Below are 15709 nucleotides of genomic sequence, written 5' to 3' on the forward strand. Positions count from 1 at the left end.
GACGCGACGACATCGCCGCGGCGGAAAGTCGGAAAGCGCGATAGCGAAGCAGCCATGTTGGAATACGTATTGTTCAGCTTTACAACTATCACGCGGGTAAGCCGCATTTAGCGAAGAAGCAATATTATTTGATGCTCTTTGTGTTGAAATGTTCTCTGAACTATCGCGGGGTCCCGTACAAAGCCCTTTTTTGCAATTCGCCTCTTGAAACTTTATAAACAGTAAAAGCGTACGTTTTTATAGAATAAATTTATTTCGGTACACTTTTTCCAAAAAAGGGCTTTGTACGGGACCCCGCGGTAGTTCAGAGAACATTTCAACACAAAGAGCATAAAAAAATATTGCTTCTTCGCTAAATGTGGCTTACCCGCGTGATCGGGAAATCGAGCTGTGCAAGAATAGCAGGAGACGCGACGACAGCGCCGCGGCGGAAAGTCGGAAAGCGCGATAGCGAAGCAGCTATGTTGGAATACGAATTGTTCAGCTTTATAACTATCACGCGGGTAAGCCGCATTTAGCGAAGAAGCAATATTATTTGATGCTCTTTGTGTTGAAATGTTCTCTGAACTATCGCGGGGTCCCGTACAAAGCCCTTTTTTGCAATTCGCCTCTTGAAACTTTATAAACAGTAAAAGCGTACGTTTTTATAGAATGAATTTATTTCGGTACACTTTTTACAAAAAAGGGCTTTGTACGGGACCCCGCGGTAGTTCAGAGAACATTTCAACACAAAGAGCATAAAAAAATATTGCTTCTTCGCTAAATGCGGCTTACCCGTGTGATCGGGAAATCGAGCTGTGCAAGAATAGCAGGAGACGCGACGACAGCGCCGCGGCGGAAAGTCGGAAAGCGCGATGGCGAAGCAGCCATGTTGGAATACGAATTGTTCAGCTTTACAACTATCACGCGGGTAAGCCGCATTTAGCGAAGAAGCAATATTATTTGATGCTCTTTGTGTTGAAATGTTCTCTGAACTATCGCGGGGTCCCGTACAAAGCCCTTTTTTGCAATTCGCCTCTTGAAACTTTATAAACAGTAAAAGCGTACGTTTTTATAGAATAAATTTATTTCGGTACACTTTTTCCAAAAAAGGGCTTTGTACGGGACCCCGCGGTAGTTCAGAGAACATTTCAACACAAAGAGCATCAAAAAATATTGCTTCTTCGCTAAATGCGGCTTACCCGCGTGATCGGGAAATGGAGCAGTGCAAGAATAGCAGGAGTCGCGACGACAGCGCCGCGGCGGAAAGTCGGAAAGCGCGATAGCGAAGCAGCCATGTTGGAATACGAATTGTTCAGCTTTACAACTATCACGCGGGTAAGCCGCATTTAGCGAAGAAGCAATATTATTTGATGCTCTTTGTGTTGAAATGTTCTCTGAACTATCGCGGGGTCCCGTACAAAGCCCTTTTTTGCAATTCGCCTCTTGAAACTTTATAAACAGTAAAAGCGTACGTTTTTATAGAATAAATTTATTTCGGTACACTTTTTCCAAAAAAGGGCTTTGTACGGGACCCCGCGGTAGTTCAGAGAACATTTCAACACAAAGAGCATCAAAAAATATTGCTTCTTCGCTAAATGCGGCTTACCCGCGTGATCGGGAAATGGAGCAGTGCAAGAATAGCAGGAGACGCGACGACAGCGCCGCGGCGGAAAGTCGGAAAGCGCGATAGCGAAGCAGCCATGTTGGAATACGTATTGTTCAGCTTTACAACTATCACGCGGGTAAGCCGCATTTAGCGAAGAAGCAATATTATTTGATGCTCTTTGTGTTGAAATGTTCTCTGAACTATCGCGGGGTCCCGTACAAAGCCCTTTTTTGCAATTCGCCTCTTGAAACTTTATAAACAGTAAAAGCGTACGTTTTTGTAGAATACATTTATTTCCCTACACTTTTCCCAAAAAAGGGCTTTGTACGGGACCCCGCGGTAGTTCAGAGAACATTTCAACACAAAGAGCATAAAAAAATATTGCTTCTTCGCTAAATGTGGCTTACCCGCGTGATCGGGAAATCGAGCTGTGCAAGAATAGCAGGAGACGCGACGACAGCGCCGCGGCGGAAAGTCGGAAAGCGCGATGGCGAAGCAGCCATGTTGGAATACGAATTGTTCAGCTTTACAACTATCACGCGGGTAAGCCGCATTTAGCGAAGAAGCAATATTATTTGATGCTCTTTGTGTTGAAATGTTCTCTGAACTATCGCGGGGTCCCGTACAAAGCCCTTTTTTGCAATTCGCCTCTTGAAACTTTATAAACAGTAAAAGCGTACGTTTTTATAGAATAAATTTATTTCGGTACACTTTTTACAAAAAAGGGCTTTATACGGGACCCCGCGGTAGTTCAGAGAACATTTCAACACAAAGAGCATAAAAAAATATTGCTTCTTCGCTAAATGCGGCTTACCCGCGTGATCGGGAAATGGAGCAGTGCAAGAATAGCAGGGGACGCGACGACAGCGCCGCGGCGGAAAGTCGGAAAGCGCGATAGCGAAGCAGCCATGTTGGAATACGTATTGTTCAGCTTTACAACTATCACGCGGGTAAGCCGCATTTAGCGAAGAAGCAATATTATTTGATGCTCTTTGTGTTGAAATGTTCTCTGAACTATCGCGGGGTCCCGTACAAAGCCCTTTTTTGCAATTCGCCTCTTGAAACTTTATAAACAGTAAAACCGTACGTTTTTATAGAATAAATTTATTTCGGTACACTTTTTCCAAAAATGGGCTTTGTACGGGACCCCGCGGTAGTTCAGAGAACATTTCAACACAAAAGCATCAAAAAATATTGCTTCTTCGCTAAATGCGGCTTACCCGCGTGATCGGGAAATCGAGCTGTGCAAGAATAGCAGGAGACGCGACGACAGCGCCGCGGCGGAAAGTCGGAAAGCGCGATAGCGAAGCAGCTATGTTGGAATACGAATTGTTCAGCTTTATAACTATCACGCGGGTAAGCCGCATTTAGCGAAGAAGCAATATTATTTGATGCTCTTTGTGTTGAAATGTTCTCTGAACTATCGCGGGGTCCCGTACAAAGCCCTTTTTTGCAATTCGCCTCTTGAAACTTTATAAACAGTAAAAGCGTACGTTTTTATAGAATGAATTTATTTCGGTACACCTGTTCCAAAAAAGGGCTCTGTACGGGACCCCGCGGTAGTTCAGAGAACATTTCAACACAAAGAGCATAAAAAAATATTGCTTCTTCGCTAAATGCGGCTTACCCGCGTGATCGGGAAATCGAGCTGTGCAAGAATAGCAGGAGACGCGACGACAGCGCCGCGGCGGAAAGTCGGAAAGCGCGATGGCGAAGCAGCCATGTTGGAATACGAATTGTTCAGCTTTACAACTATCACGCGGGTAAGCCGCATTTAGCGAAGAAGCAATATTATTTCATGCTCTTTGTGTTGAAATGTTCTCTGAACTATCGCGGGGTCCCGTACAAAGCCCTTTTTTGCAATTCGCCTCTTGAAACTTTATAAACAGTAAAAGCGTACGTTTTTATAGAATAAATTTATTTCGGTACACTTTTTCCAAAAAAGGGCTTTGTACGGGACCCCGCGGTAGTTCAGAGAACATTTCAACACAAAGAGCATAAAAAAATATTGCTTCTTCGCTAAATGCGGCTTACCCGCGTGATCGGGAAATGGAGCAGTGCAAGAATAGCAGGAGAAGCGACGACAGCGCCGCGGCGGAAAGTCGGAAAGCGCGATAGCGAAGCAGCCATGTTGGAATACGAATTGTTCAGCTTTACAACTATCACGCGGGTAAGCCGCATTTAGCGAAGAAGCAATATTATTTGATGCTCTTTGTGTTGAAATGTTCTCTGAACTATCGCGGGGTCCCGTACAAAGCCCTTTTTTGCAATTCGCCTCTTGAAACTTTATAAACAGTAAAAGCGTACGTTTTTATAGAATAAATTTATTTCGGTACACTTTTTCCAAAAAAGGGCTTTGTACGGGACCCCGCGGTAGTTCAGAGAACATTTCAACACAAAGAGCATCAAAAAATATTGCTTCTTCGCTAAATGCGGCTTACCCGCGTGATCGGGAAATGGAGCTGTGCAAGAATAGCAGGAGACGCGACGACAGCGCCGCGGCGGAAAGTCGGAAAGCGCGATAGCGAAGCAGCCATGTTGGAATACGTATTGTTCAGCTTTACAACTATCACGCGGGTAAGCCGCATTTAGCGAAGAAGCAATATTATTTGATGCTCTTTGTGTTGAAATGTTCTCTGAACTATCGCGGGGTCCCGTACAAAGCCCTTTTTTGCAATTCGCCTCTTGAAACTTTATAAACAGTAAAAGCGTACGTTTTTATAGAATAAATTTATTTCGGTACACTTTTTCCAAAAAAGGGCTTTGTACGGGACCCCGCGGTAGTTCAGAGAACATTTCAACACAAAGAGCATCAAAAAATATTGCTTCTTCGCTAAATGCGGCTTACCCGCGTGATCGGGAAATGGAGCTGTGCAAGAATAGCAGGAGACGCGACGACAGCGCCGCGGCGGAAAGTCGGAAAGCGCGATAGCGAAGCAGCCATGTTGGAATACGTATTGTTCAGCTTTACAACTATCACGCGGGTAAGCCGCATTTAGCGAAGAAGCAATATTATTTGATGCTCTTTGTGTTGAAATGTTCTCTGAACTATCGCGGGGTCCCGTACAAAGCCCTTTTTTGCAATTCGCCTCTTGAAACTTTATAAACAGTAAAACCGTACGTTTTTATAGAATAAATTTATTTCGGTACACTTTTTCCAAAAATGGGCTTTGTACGGGACCCCGCGGTAGTTCAGAGAACATTTCAACACAAAAGCATCAAAAAATATTGCTTCTTCGCTAAATGCGGCTTACCCGCGTGATCGGGAAATCGAGCTGTGCAAGAATAGCAGGAGACGCGACGACAGCGCCGCGGCGGAAAGTCGGAAAGCGCGATAGCGAAGCAGCTATGTTGGAATACGAATTGTTCAGCTTTATAACTATCACGCGGGTAAGCCGCATTTAGCGAAGAAGCAATATTATTTGATGCTCTTTGTGTTGAAATGTTCTCTGAACTATCGCGGGGTCCCGTACAAAGCCCTTTTTTGCAATTCGCCTCTTGAAACTTTATAAACAGTAAAAGCGTACGTTTTTATAGAATGAATTTATTTCGGTACACCTGTTCCAAAAAAGGGCTCTGTACGGGACCCCGCGGTAGTTCAGAGAACATTTCAACACAAAGAGCATAAAAAAATATTGCTTCTTCGCTAAATGCGGCTTACCCGCGTGATCGGGAAATCGAGCTGTGCAAGAATAGCAGGAGACGCGACGACAGCGCCGCGGCGGAAAGTCGGAAAGCGCGATGGCGAAGCAGCCATGTTGGAATACGAATTGTTCAGCTTTACAACTATCACGCGGGTAAGCCGCATTTAGCGAAGAAGCAATATTATTTCATGCTCTTTGTGTTGAAATGTTCTCTGAACTATCGCGGGGTCCCGTACAAAGCCCTTTTTTGCAATTCGCCTCTTGAAACTTTATAAACAGTAAAAGCGTACGTTTTTATAGAATAAATTTATTTCGGTACACTTTTTCCAAAAAAGGGCTTTGTACGGGACCCCGCGGTAGTTCAGAGAACATTTCAACACAAAGAGCATAAAAAAATATTGCTTCTTCGCTAAATGCGGCTTACCCGCGTGATCGGGAAATGGAGCAGTGCAAGAATAGCAGGAGAAGCGACGACAGCGCCGCGGCGGAAAGTCGGAAAGCGCGATAGCGAAGCAGCCATGTTGGAATACGAATTGTTCAGCTTTACAACTATCACGCGGGTAAGCCGCATTTAGCGAAGAAGCAATATTATTTGATGCTCTTTGTGTTGAAATGTTCTCTGAACTATCGCGGGGTCCCGTACAAAGCCCTTTTTTGCAATTCGCCTCTTGAAACTTTATAAACAGTAAAAGCGTACGTTTTTATAGAATAAATTTATTTCGGTACACTTTTTCCAAAAAAGGGCTTTGTACGGGACCCCGCGGTAGTTCAGAGAACATTTCAACACAAAGAGCATCAAAAAATATTGCTTCTTCGCTAAATGCGGCTTACCCGCGTGATCGGGAAATGGAGCTGTGCAAGAATAGCAGGAGACGCGACGACAGCGCCGCGGCGGAAAGTCGGAAAGCGCGATAGCGAAGCAGCCATGTTGGAATACGTATTGTTCAGCTTTACAACTATCACGCGGGTAAGCCGCATTTAGCGAAGAAGCAATATTATTTGATGCTCTTTGTGTTGAAATGTTCTCTGAACTATCGCGGGGTCCCGTACAAAGCCCTTTTTTGCAATTCGCCTCTTGAAACTTTATAAACAGTAAAAGCGTACGTTTTTATAGAATAAATTTATTTCGGTACACTTTTTCCAAAAAAGGGCTTTGTACGGGACCCCGCGGTAGTTCAGAGAACATTTCAACACAAAGAGCATCAAAAAATATTGCTTCTTCGCTAAATGCGGCTTACCCGCGTGATCGGGAAATGGAGCTGTGCAAGAATAGCAGGAGACGCGACGACAGCGCCGCGGCGGAAAGTCGGAAAGCGCGATAGCGAAGCAGCCATGTTGGAATACGTATTGTTCAGCTTTACAACTATCACGCGGGTAAGCCGCATTTAGCGAAGAAGCAATATTATTTGATACTCTTTGTGTTGAAATGTTCTCTGAACTATCGCGGGGTCCCGTACAAAGCCCTTTTTTGCAATTCGCCTCTTGAAACTTTATAAACAGTAAAAGCGTACGTTTTTGTAGAATACATTTATTTCCCTACACTTTTCCCAAAAAAGGGCTTTGTACGGGACCCCGCGTTAGTTCAGAGTACATTTCAACACAAAGAGCATAAAAAAATATTGCTTCTTCGCTAAATGTGGCTTACCCGCGTGATCGGGAAATCGAGCTGTGCAAGAATAGTAGGAGACGCGACGACAGCGCCGCGGCGGAAAGTCGGAAAGCGCGATGGCGAAGCAGCCATGTTGGAATACGAATTGTTCAGCTTTACAACTATCACGCGGGTAAGCCGCATTTAGCGAAGAAGCAATATTATTTGATGCTCTTTGTGTTGAAATGTTCTCTGAACTATCGCGGGGTCCCGTACAAAGCCCTTTTTTGCAATTCGCCTCTTGAAACTTTATAAACAGTAAAAGCGTACGTTTTTGTAGAATACATTTATTTCCCTACACTTTTCCCAAAAAAAGGGCTTTGTACGGGACCCCGCGGTAGTTCAGAGAACATTTCAACACAAAGAGCATAAAAAAATATTGCTTCTTCGCTAAATGTGGCTTACCCGCGTGATCGAGAAATCGAGCTGTGCAAGAATAGCAGGAGACGCGACGACAGCGCCGCGGCGGAAAGTCGGAAAGCGCGATGGCGAAGCAGCCATGTTGGAATACGAATTGTTCAGCTTTACAACTATCACGCGGGTAAGCCGCATTTAGCGAAGAAGCAATATTATTTGATGCTCTTTGTGTTGAAATGTTCTCTGAACTATCGCGGGGTCCCGTACAAAGCCCTTTTTTGCAATTCGCCTCTTGAAACTTTATAAACAGTAAATGCGTACGTTTTTATAGAATAAATTTATTTCGGTACACTTTTTACAAAAAAGGGCTTTGTACGGGACCCCGCGGTAGTTCAGAGAACATTTCAACACAAAGAGCATAAAAAAATATTGCTTCTTCGCTAAATGCGGCTTACCCGCGTGATCGGGAAATGGAGCAGTGCAAGAATAGCAGGAGACGCGACGACAGCGCCGCGGCGGAAAGTCGGAAAGCGCGATAGCGAAGCAGCCATGTTGGAATACGAATTGTTCAGCTTTACAACTATCACGCGGGTAAGCCGCATTTAGCGAAGAAGCAATATTATTTGATGCTCTTTGTGTTGAAATGTTCTCTGAACTATCGCGGGGTCCCGTACAAAGCCCTTTTTTGCAATTCCCCTCTTGAAACTTTATAAACAGTAAAAGCGTACGTTTTTATAGAATAAATTTATTTCGGTACACTTTTTCCAAAAAAGGGCTTTGTACGGGACCCCGCGGTAGTTCAGAGAACATTTCAACACAAAGAGCATCAAAAAATATTGCTTCTTCGCTAAATGCGGCTTACCCGCGTGATCGGGAAATGGAGCAGTGCAAGAATAGCAGGAGACGCGACGACATCGCCGCGGCGGAAAGTCGGAAAGCGCGATAGCGAAGCAGCCATGTTGGAATACGTATTGTTCAGCTTTACAACTATCACGCGGGTAAGCCGCATTTAGCGAAGAAGCAATATTATTTGATGCTCTTTGTGTTGAAATGTTCTCTGAACTATCGCGGGGTCCCGTACAAAGCCCTTTTTTGCAATTCGCCTCTTGAAACTTTATAAACAGTAAAAGCGTACGTTTTTATAGAATAAATTTATTTCGGTACACTTTTTCCAAAAAAGGGCTTTGTACGGGACCCCGCGGTAGTTCAGAGAACATTTCAACACAAAGAGCATAAAAAAATATTGCTTCTTCGCTAAATGCGGCTTACCCGTGTGATCGGGAAATCGAGCTGTGCAAGAATAGCAGGAGACGCGACGACAGCGCCGCGGCGGAAAGTCGGAAAGCGCGATGGCGAAGCAGCCATGTTGGAATACGAATTGTTCAGCTTTACAACTATCACGCGGGTAAGCCGCATTTAGCGAAGAAGCAATATTATTTGATGCTCTTTTTGTTGAAATGTTCTCTGAACTATCGCGGGGTCCCGTACAAAGCCCTTTTTTGCAATTCGCCTCTTGAATCTTTATAAACAGTAAAAGCGTACGTTTTTATAGAATAAATTTATTTCGGTACACTTTTTACAAAAAAGGGCTTTGTACGGGACCCCGCGGTAGTTCAGAGAACATTTCAACACAAAGAGCATAAAAAAATATTGCTTCTTCGCTAAATGCGGCTTACCCGCGTGATCGGGAAATGGAGCAGTGCAAGAATAGCAGGAGACGCGACGACAGCGCCGCGGCGGAAAGTCGGAAAGCGCGATAGCGAAGCAGCCATGTTGGAATACGTATTGTTCAGCTTTACAACTATCACGCGGGTAAGCCGCATTTAGCGAAGAAGCAATATTATTTGATGCTCTTTGTGTTGAAATGTTCTCTGAACTATCGCGGGGTCCCGTACAAAGCCCTTTTTTGCAATTCGCCTCTTGAAACTTTATAAACAGTAAAAGCGTACGTTTTTATAGAATGAATTTATTTCGGTACACTTTTTACAAAAAAGGGCTTTGTACGGGACCCCGCGGTAGTTCAGAGAACATTTCAACACAAAGAGCATAAAAAAATATTGCTTCTTCGCTAAATGCGGCTTACCCGTGTGATCGGGAAATCGAGCTGTGCAAGAATAGCAGGAGACGCGACGACAGCGCCGCGGCGGAAAGTCGGAAAGCGCGATGGCGAAGCAGCCATGTTGGAATACGAATTGTTCAGCTTTACAACTATCACGCGGGTAAGCCGCATTTAGCGAAGAAGCAATATTATTTGATGCTCTTTGTGTTGAAATGTTCTCTGAACTATCGCGGGGTCCCGTACAAAGCCCTTTTTTGCAATTCGCCTCTTGAATCTTTATAAACAGTAAAAGCGTACGTTTTTATAGAATAAATTTATTTCGGTACACTTTTTACAAAAAAGGGCTTTGTACGGGACCCCGCGGTAGTTCAGAGAACATTTCAACACAAAGAGCATAAAAAAATATTGCTTCTTCGCTAAATGCGGCTTACCCGCGTGATCGGGAAATGGAGCAGTGCAAGAATAGCAGGAGACGCGACGACAGCGCCGCGGCGGAAAGTCGGAAAGCGCGATAGCGAAGCAGCCATGTTGGAATACGTATTGTTCAGCTTTACAACTATCACGCGGGTAAGCCGCATTTAGCGAAGAAGCAATATTATTTGATACTCTTTGTGTTGAAATGTTCTCTGAACTATCGCGGGGTCCCGTACAAAGCCCTTTTTTGCAATTCGCCTCTTGAAACTTTATAAACAGTAAAAGCGTACGTTTTTGTAGAATACATTTATTTCCCTACACTTTTCCCAAAAAAGGGCTTTGTACGGGACCCCGCGTTAGTTCAGAGTACATTTCAACACAAAGAGCATAAAAAAATATTGCTTCTTCGCTAAATGTGGCTTACCCGCGTGATCGGGAAATCGAGCTGTGCAAGAATAGTAGGAGACGCGACGACAGCGCCGCGGCGGAAAGTCGGAAAGCGCGATGGCGAAGCAGCCATGTTGGAATACGAATTGTTCAGCTTTACAACTATCACGCGGGTAAGCCGCATTTAGCGAAGAAGCAATATTATTTGATGCTCTTTGTGTTGAAATGTTCTCTGAACTATCGCGGGGTCCCGTACAAAGCCCTTTTTTGCAATTCGCCTCTTGAAACTTTATAAACAGTAAAAGCGTACGTTTTTGTAGAATACATTTATTTCCCTACACTTTTCCCAAAAAAGGGCTTTGTACGGGACCCCGCGGTAGTTCAGAGAACATTTCAACACAAAGAGCATAAAAAAATATTGCTTCTTCGCTAAATGTGGCTTACCCGCGTGATCGAGAAATCGAGCTGTGCAAGAATAGCAGGAGACGCGACGACAACGCCGCGGCGGAAAGTCGGAAAGCGCGATGGCGAAGCAGCCATGTTGGAATACGAATTGTTCAGCTTTACAACTATCACGCGGGTAAGCCGCATTTAGCGAAGAAGCAATATTATTTGATGCTCTTTGTGTTGAAATGTTCTCTGAACTATCGCGGGGTCCCGTACAAAGCCCTTTTTTGCAATTCGCCTCTTGAAACTTTATAAACAGTAAATGCGTACGTTTTTATAGAATAAATTTATTTCGGTACACTTTTTACAAAAAAGGGCTTTGTACGGGACCCCGCGGTAGTTCAGAGAACATTTCAACACAAAGAGCATAAAAAAATATTGCTTCTTCGCTAAATGCGGCTTTCCCGCGTGATCGGGAAATGGAGCAGTGCAAGAATAGCAGGAGACGCGACGACAGCGCCGCGGCGGAAAGTCGGAAAGCGCGATAGCGAAGCAGCCATGTTGGAATACGAATTGTTCAGCTTTACAACTATCACGCGGGTAAGCCGCATTTAGCGAAGAAGCAATATTATTTGATGCTCTTTGTGTTGAAATGTTCTCTGAACTATCGCGGGGTCCCGTACAAAGCCCTTTTTTGCAATTCCCCTCTTGAAACTTTATAAACAGTAAAAGCGTACGTTTTTATAGAATAAATTTATTTCGGTACACTTTTTCCAAAAAAGGGCTTTGTACGGGACCCCGCGGTAGTTCAGAGAACAGTTCAACACAAAGAGCATCAAAAAATATTGCTTCTTCGCTAAATGCGGCTTACCCGCGTGATCGGGAAATGGAGCAGTGCAAGAATAGCAGGAGACGCGACGACAGCGCCGCGGCGGAAAGTCGGAAAGCGCGATAGCGAAGCAGCCATGTTGGAATACGTATTGTTCAGCTTTACAACTATCACGCGGGTAAGCCGCATTTAGCGAAGAAGCAATATTATTTGATGCTCTTTGTGTTGAAATGTTCTCTGAACTATCGCGGGGTCCCGTACAAAGCCCTTTTTTGCAATTCGCCTCTTGAAACTTTATAAACAGTAAAAGCGTACGTTTTTATAGAATAAATTTATTTCGGTACACTTTTTCCAAAAAAGGGCTTTGTACGGGACCCCGCGGTAGTTCAGAGAACATTTCAACACAAAGAGCATAAAAAAATATTGCTTCTTCGCTAAATGTGGCTTACCCGCGTGATCGGGAAATCGAGCTGTGCAAGAATAGCAGGAGACGCGACGACAGCGCCGCGGCGGAAAGTCGGAAAGCGCGATAGCGAAGCAGCCATGTTGGAATACGTATTGTTCAGCTTTACAACTATCACGCGGGTAAGCCGCATTTAGCGAAGAAGCAATATTATTTGATGCTCTTTGTGTTGAAATGTTCTCTGAACTATCGCGGGGTCCCGTACAAAGCCCTTTTTTGCAATTCGCCTCTTGAAACTTTATAAACAGTAAATGCGTACGTTTTTATAGAATAAATTTATTTCGGTACACTTTTTACAAAAAAGGGCTTTGTACGGGACCCCGCGGTAGTTCAGAGAACATTTCAACACAAAGAGCATAAAAAAATATTGCTTCTTCGCTAAATGCGGCTTACCCGCGTGATCGGGAAATGGAGCAGTGCAAGAATAGCAGGAGACGCGACGACAGCGCCGCGGCGGAAAGTCGGAAAGCGCGATAGCGAAGCAGCCATGTTGGAATACGTATTGTTCAGCTTTACAACTATCACGCGGGTAAGCCGCATTTAGCGAAGATGCAATATTATTTGATGCTCTTTGTGTTGAAATGTTCTCTGAACTATCGCGGGGTCCCGTACAAAGCCCTTTTTTGCAATTCGCCTCTTGAAACTTTATAAACAGTAAAACCGTACGTTTTTATAGAATAAATTTATTTCGGTACACTTTTTCCAAAAAAGGGCTTTGTACGGGACCCCGCGGTAGTTCAGAGAACATTTCAACACAAAGAGCATACAAAAATATTGCTTCTTCGCTAAATGCGGCTTACCCGCGTGATCGGGAAATCGAGCTGTGCAAGAATAGCAGGAGACGCGACGACAGCGCCGCGGCGGAAAGTCGGAAAGCGCGATAGCGAAGCAGCTATGTTGGAATACGAATTGTTCAGCTTTATAACTATCACGCGGGTAAGCCGCATTTAGCGAAGAAGCAATATTATTTGATGCTCTTTGTGTTGAAATGTTCTCTGAACTATCGCGGGGTCCCGTACAAAGCCCTTTTTTGCAATTCGCCTCTTGAAACTTTATAAACAGTAAAAGCGTACGTTTTTATAGAATGAATTTATTTCGGTACACTTTTTCCAAAAAAGGGCTTTGTACGGGACCCCGCGGTAGTTCAGAGAACATTTCAACACAAAGAGCATAAAAAAATATTGCTTCTTCGCTAAATGCGGCTTACCCGTGTGATCGGGAAATCGAGCTGTGCAAGAATAGCAGGAGACGCGACGACAGCGCCGCGGCGGAAAGTCGGAAAGCGCGATGGCGAAGCAGCCATGTTGGAATACGAATTGTTCAGCTTTACAACTATCACGCGGGTAAGCCGCATTTAGCGAAGAAGCAATATTATTTGATGCTCTTTGTGTTGAAATGTTCTCTGAACTATCGCGGGGTCCCGTACAAAGCCCTTTTTTGCAATTCGCCTCTTGAATCTTTATAAACAGTAAAAGCGTACGTTTTTATAGAATAAATTTATTTCGGTACACTTTTTACAAAAAAGGGCTTTGTACGGGACCCCGCGGTAGTTCAGAGAACATTTCAACACAAAGAGCATAAAAAAATATTGCTTCTTCGCTAAATGCGGCTTACCCGCGTGATCGGGAAATGGAGCAGTGCAAGAATAGCAGGAGACGCGACGACAGCGCCGCGGCGGAAAGTCGGAAAGCGCGATAGCGAAGCAGCCATGTTGGAATACGTATTGTTCAGCTTTACAACTATCACGCGGGTAAGCCGCATTTTGCGAAGAAGCAATATTATTTGATGCTCTTTGTGTTGAAATGTTCTCTGAACTATCGCGGGGTCCCGTACAAAGCCCTTTTTTGCAATTCGCCTCTTGAAACTTTATAAACAGTAAAACCGTAAGTTTTTATAGAATAAATTTATTTCGGTACACTTTTTCCAAAAAAGGGCTTTGTACGGGACCCCGCGGTAGTTCAGAGAACATTTCAACACAAAGAGCATAAAAAAATATTGCTTCTTCGCTAAATGCGGCTTACCCGCGTGATCGGGAAATCGAGCTGTGCAAGAATAGCAGGAGACGCGACGACAGCGCCGCGGCGGAAAGTCGGAAAGCGCGATAGCGAAGCAGCCATGTTGGAATACGAATTGTTCAGCTTTATAACTATCACGCGGGTAAGCCGCATTTAGCGAAGAAGCAATATTATTTGATGCTCTTTGTGTTGAAATGTTCTCTGAACTATCGCGGGGTCCCGTACAAAGCCCTTTTTTGCAATTCGCCTCTTGAAACTTTATAAACAGTAAAAGCGTACGTTTTTATAGAATGAATTTATTTCGGTACACTTTTTCCAAAAAAGGGCTTTGTACGGGACCCCGCGGTAGTTCAGAGAACATTTCAACACAAAGAGCATAAAAAAATATTGCTTCTTCGCTAAATGCGGCTTACCCGCGTGATCGGGAAATCGAGCTGTGCAAGAATAGCAGGAGACGCGACGACAGCGCCGCGGCGGAAAGTCGGAAAGCGCGATGGCGAAGCAGCCATGTTGGAATACGAATTGTTCAGCTTTACAACTATCACGCGGGTAAGCCGCATTTAGCGAAGAAGCAATATTATTTGATGCTCTTTGTGTTGAAATGTTCTCTGAACTATCGCGGGGTCCCGTACAAAGCCCTTTTTTGCAATTCGCCTCTTGAAACTTTATAAACAGTAAAAGCGTACGTTTTTGTAGAATACATTTATTTCCCTACACTTTTCCCAAAAAAAGGGCTTTGTACGGGACCCCGCGGTAGTTCAGAGAACATTTCAACACAAAGAGCATAAAAAAATATTGCTTCTTCGCTAAATGTGGCTTACCCGCGTGATCGAGAAATCGAGCTGTGCAAGAATAGCAGGAGACGCGACGACAGCGCCGCGGCGGAAAGTCGGAAAGCGCGATGGCGAAGCAGCCATGTTGGAATACGAATTGTTCAGCTTTACAACTATCACGCGGGTAAGCCGCATTTAGCGAAGAAGCAATATTATTTGATGCTCTTTGTGTTGAAATGTTCTCTGAACTATCGCGGGGTCCCGTACAAAGCCCTTTTTTGCAATTCGCCTCTTGAAACTTTATAAACAGTAAAAGCGTACGTTTTTGTAGAATACATTTATTTCCCTACACTTTTCCCAAAAAAAGGGCTTTGTACGGGACCCCGCGGTAGTTCAGAGAACATTTCAACACAAAGAGCATAAAAAAATATTGCTTCTTCGCTAAATGTGGCTTACCCGCGTGATCGAGAAATCGAGCTGTGCAAGAATAGCAGGAGACGCGACGACAGCGCCGCGGCGGAAAGTCGGAAAGCGCGATGGCGAAGCAGCCATGTTGGAATACGAATTGTTCAGCTTTACAACTATCACGCGGGTAAGCCGCATTTAGCGAAGAAGCAATATTATTTGATGCTCTTTGTGTTGAAATGTTCTCTGAACTATCGCGGGGTCCCGTACAAAGCCCTTTTTTGCAATTCGCCTCTTGAAACTTTATAAACAGTAAATGCGTACGTTTTTATAGAATAAATTTATTTCGGTACACTTTTTACAAAAAAGGGCTTTGTACGGGACCCCGCGGTAGTTCAGAGAACATTTCAACACAAAGAGCATAAAAAAATATTGCTTCTTCGCTAAATGCGGCTTACCCGCGTGATCGGGAAATGGAGCAGTGCAAGAATAGCAGGAGACGCGACGACAGCGCCGCGGCGGAAAGTCGGAAAGCGCGATAGCGAAGCAGCCATGTTGGAATACGAATTGTTCAGCTTTACAACTATCACGCGGGTAAGCCGCATTTAGCGAAGAAGCAATATTATTTGATGCTCTTTGTGTTGAAATGTTCTCTGAACTATCGCGGGGTCCCGTACAAAGCCCTTTTTTGCAATTCCCCTCTTGAAACTTTATAAACAGTAAAAGCGTACGTTTTTGTA

Source organism: Lasioglossum baleicum, chromosome 4 (genome assembly GCF_051020765.1).
Source record: "Lasioglossum baleicum chromosome 4, iyLasBale1, whole genome shotgun sequence".
Lineage (NCBI taxonomy): Eukaryota > Metazoa > Arthropoda > Insecta > Hymenoptera > Halictidae > Lasioglossum > Lasioglossum baleicum.